This window comes from Battus philenor, unplaced genomic scaffold (genome assembly GCF_028537555.1).
Source record: "Battus philenor isolate CCGP_79_NKW_IND1 unplaced genomic scaffold, ilBatPhil1.0.hap1 SCAF_67, whole genome shotgun sequence".
Classification (NCBI taxonomy): domain Eukaryota; kingdom Metazoa; phylum Arthropoda; class Insecta; order Lepidoptera; family Papilionidae; genus Battus; species Battus philenor.
In genome coordinates, this window is record NW_027181734.1 from 1 (window position 1) to 5,000 (window position 5,000).

At 48.6% G+C, this 5,000-nt stretch overlaps 1 non-coding gene across 1 annotated transcript; it reads left to right on the forward strand.

Annotated features, from left to right (window-relative positions):
• Positions 1–2,445: 2,445 nt before the first annotated feature.
• LOC137930777 (small subunit ribosomal RNA) lies at positions 2,446–4,349 on the forward strand. The gene has a single exon (XR_011108938.1). It is a non-coding gene; the product is annotated as a small subunit ribosomal RNA (ribosomal RNA).
• Positions 4,350–5,000: the final 651 nt, after the last annotated feature.

The following is a 5,000-nucleotide window of genomic DNA, read 5'->3' on the forward strand; positions in this document are numbered from 1 at the left end:
GAACTCTCTTAGGTATCTGGGACTTGGCGGTTTTAGTGAAATAAATCGATACACGAACTCTCTTAAGTATCTGGGGACTTTGCGGTTTTAGTGAAATAAATCGATACGCGAACTCTCGGCAGTATCGCGTCGAACGTCTGGGACTTGGCGATTTTAATGAAATCGATACGCGAACTCTCGGCAGTATCGCGTCGAACGTCTGGGACTTGGCGATTTTAATGAAATCTATACGCGAACTCTCGGCAGTATCGCATCGAACGTCTGGGACTTGGCGATTTTTATGAAATGATGACCTTTTTTTTTTTTTTTTTTTTTCGTCGTCACTCGACGCGCGTTGTCGATTTGAAGAAAAACAACTGCTGCCGTCCGAGCTAATGGATATTTAGTGGCTGTGTTTTTTAAGGTAGTTAGGCCGACCGACCTTTCGATATGCGCGGTCGTCGCCGTATTTGTCTCAAGCCGGGGTGAGAAACCGTTATATAATTTGCAAAGGAGCTTTCAAAGATTCTCGATCGAGTCGATTTATTTTTCTTAAATCTTTATTATACAAACGCAACCCGCTTTACGGACGCGACTCTTATATTAATTATTATGATGATGACTATGTATCTCACTCTTATTTACATATATCTCAATCGATGCGCCGCACGCATAAATATCATGACGAGCTCGGTAACGGCGATCGATAACAATAGTCGCGAGGCGCGGCACGTCCGTAACGAAACACACAATCAATCAATACAATAATTTTAATACTGGATATAAATAATTTGACCGCGAATGGACCGACGACGATGCGTTTAAACGTTCCACTGCTTGTGCCCAACGTGATGATGATGATGACGATGATGACGATGATGACGATGATGACGATGATGACGATGACGATATTGAAGATAGTAAAGTTTTAGCATCGACATTAATCGTAATTTTAACACACGGAATCAGGACGATATCACGTTAGAAAATCGATACACGAACGGGACCGGACTCTGTCGTTTTCCGAAATCGATACGCGAACGCCCGAGTGACTATCCGCACCCCGAGGCCGGGCCGCACGATCTTTATTACGGACCGCTACCGTCTCGACGACGACGACGACGACGACGACGACGACGACGACGACGACACCTTTCTTTGTCTCAGTCGACATCGCGTATGAAAGAGTGCGATCGTCATCAGCACGAAATTTATGCATCGATACGCGAACGGGACCGGACTCTGTCGTTTTCAGAAATCGATACGCGAACGCATCGGCGGCTGGCTACGCGCAATCCGCGATCGGGTCGAACGATGATGATGATGATGATGATGATGATGATGATGATGATGATGATGATGACGACGACGATGACATCGAGATCAGGGTCAGATATAGATATGTAGATCGGTGGTATGCAATCGATACGCGAACGCTCTATCGCGCTACGCGGAGACGCATACAGTCGTTCCCGCATATACATGGGACTGGCGCGAGACGCGCCGGTCGGCCGAATAGAGTTCTCTCCGATGCTCTTCTGTTTTGTTTTGTTTGTTGGTGGTTGTGGAGTGTGGAGTGTGTTTTTTTGGTTGGTGGGGTGTGTGTGGTGTGGTGGTGTTAGTTTGTTTGCGGAGATTGCGTTTTTTTTAGATTTAGTTTTTTTTTTTTTTTTTTAAATAAAAAAAAAAAAAATTAAAAATTATTCTTAGAAAACGCGCGCGAATCGAACAAAACTAATAACACCGATACACAAACAACGCGCGCCACCAACGAGAACGCCCGAAACTGAAACTTCTATAACCGACAAACGCACGAACGACACAGCGGCGGCGGAGGAGGGAAGAAAAAGGGGATCATCTCCCCACAACAACACACCGTAAACTGTGTCGGACGACGTCTCCGTTATGTAAGAGCGGAAGGCGTAAGAGAACGTCTCGTTTAATTAACGCGAACGGCGTTGGGCTCCCGAGTCGACTTCGGGGCGGCCCTTAACGCATCGCATCAACGAGCTCGTCGCGCGCTAGTCGCGCGACGGTCGATCATGATATATAAATCAAGGATTTCGGATCTCTCTAAAACCGGGCTGGAAATCGGTCATTGTTCGTTTTGCGAAACGATATTTTATAAAAGTGAAGATTTGTATGTGTCTCGTCAAAGAACGTTCCGATGAATCGGACGCGATGCCGCGTCCAAAGTAAATCTGGACGAACGCGAGGCGAGTGTTGAGATATACATTTTCCTCCGTGAACAGATAGAAAAACGAATTCATTTTGTTGTTGCGGTGTGGTGTTGTGTGTGTATTGTAATAAATACGCACGCACGCACGCACGCAAAAAGCTACCTAGGCACCGGCGCGTCACGGCGTTTCGAACGTCCGACGCGTCGCTTGTCACACGTCTATCATATCATCATCACCCTCATATCTCTCGTATGTGCGGTGTTGGTGTGTGTTAGCTCTAGCTAGCTCCCTGGTTGATCCTGCCAGTAGTTATATGCTTGTCTCAAAGATTAAGCCATGCATGTCTCAGTGCAAGCCGTATTAAGGCGATACCGCGAATGGCTCAATATATCAGTTTTGGTTCCTTAGATCTTACCTCGGTTACTTGGATAACTGTGGTAATTCTAGAGCTAATACATGCAATCAGAACTCTGACCAGTGATGGGATGAGTGCTTTTATTAGATCAAAACCAATCGACGGAGGGCCTCGCGTCCGAAGTCGTTAATTTTGATGAATCTGGATAACTTTTGCCGATCGCATGGTCCAGCACCGGCGACGCATCTTTCAAATGTCTGCCTTATCAACTTTCGATGGTAGTTTCTGCGACTACCATGGTTGTCACGGGTAACGGGGAATCAGGGTTCGATTCCGGAGAGGGAGCCTGAGAAACGGCTACCACATCCAAGGAAGGCAGCAGGCGCGCAAATTACCCACTCCCGGCACGGGGAGGTAGTGACGAAAAATAACGATACGGGACTCTTACGAGGCCTCGTAATCGGAATGAGTACACTTTAAATATTTTAACGAGGAACAATTGGAGGGCAAGTCTGGTGCCAGCAGCCGCGGTAACTCCAGCTCCAATAGCGTATACTAAAATTGTTGCGGTTAAAAAGCTCGTAGTTGCATTTGTGCGCCGCGCTGTCGGTGCACCGCATCCGCGGTGATACTGACACGTCTGCGGAGCATATCGTCGGTGAGCCGTCGGTAAAACGGCGGTTCAATATCAAAATCCTATCGCGGTGCTCTTCGGTGAGTGTCGAGATGGGCCGACAATTTTACTTTGAACAAATTAGAGTGCTCAAAGCGGGCTCAAAATGCTGCTTGAATATTTCGTGCATGGAATAATAGAATATGATCTCGGTTCTATTTTGTTGGTTTTCAGAACTCCGAGGTAATGATTAATAGGGATAACTGGGGGCATTCGTATTGCGACGTTAGAGGTGAAATTCTTGGATCGTCGCAAGACGAACATCAGCGAAAGCATTTGCCAAAGGTGTTTTCATCAATCAAGAACGAAAGTTAGAGGTTCGAAGGCGATTAGATACCGCCCTAGTTCTAACCGTAAATATGTCATCTAGCGATCCGCCGACGTTACTACGATGGCTCGGCGGGCAGCTTCCGGGAAACCAAAGATTTTGGACTCCGGGGGGAGTATGGTTGCAAAGCTGAAACTTAAAGGAATTGACGGAAGGGCACCACCAGGAGTGGAGCCTGCGGCTTAATTTGACTCAACACGGGAAATCTCACCAGGCCCGGACACCGGAAGGATTGACAGATTAACAGCTCTTTCTTGATTCGGTGGGTGGTGGTGCATGGCCGTTCTTAGTTGGTGGAGCGATTTGTCTGGTTAATTCCGGTAACGAACGAGACTCTAGCCTGCTAAATAGGCGTCGTCATTTAGGTGTGCGCCGCTCCGGTGGCGCAACTCACTGGCGACGTATTAAAATTCTTCTTAGAGGGACCGGCGGCTTCGAGCCGCACGAGATTGAGCAATAACAGGTCTGTGATGCCCTTAGATGTCCTGGGCCGCACGCGCGCTACACTGAAGGAATCAGCATGTTCTCCCTGGCCTAGAGGCCCGGGCAACCCGTTGAAACTCCTTCGTGCTGGGGATTGGGGTTTGCAATTATCCCCCATAAACGAGGAATTCCTAGTAAGCGCGAGTCATAAGCTCGCGTTGATTACGTCCCTGCCCTTTGTACACACCGCCCGTCGCTACTACCGATTGAATGATTTAGTGAGGTCTTCGGACCGACACGCGGTGGCTTCACGGCCGTCGGCGTTGCTGGGAAGTTGACCAAACTTGATCATTTAGAGGAAGTAAAAGTCGTAACAAGGTTTCCGTAGGGGAACCTGCGGAAGGATCATTAACGTGTGTGTATGTGTGCGAGACGCGTGATATGTTCACGAACGTTGTTGCGCCGCTGTTGCTGTTGTTGCTGTTGCGACGACGACGACGACGACGACGACGACTTCGTACATACCGTGTTTACACATATATATATGTAATACATCCATAATGATATATATATATACGACATATATACATATATATGTACGTACGCGCGCGCTGCTGTTCGTATCTAATGCGGACGAGCGCGCGCGCGTGTGCGTGCGTGTGTGTGTGCGTGTTTGTATATATGTATAAAAAATAAAATGTGAAATAATTGTCTCTAGCGTCTATTACGCCTAACGGCGCAGCGGCGACGGCGCCGTGGCGGTGGCCGGTGGCGGTGGTGGCATTCGTCGAAAGTGCTACCGCCGCCGCTGCCTCCGCCGCCGTCGAAGCGGCCGGGTGGCGGAAAAACGCCGAGAGACGAGCGCCGACCGGGGCATACCAAACGGAGCGTTCGAAGCGGTGAAAATCCCCACTGCCTAGCTCAGGCCCTTTATTGTCGGTTGGCGCTATACAAAACGAAATTTAAGCGGTTAGAAAGATGACAATGTCGTGCGTCACGCCAGCTCGTTGGGGGGTGCGCGGGTCGTCGTCGTTCATCATTCTAAAGGATTCGCGTCGGGGC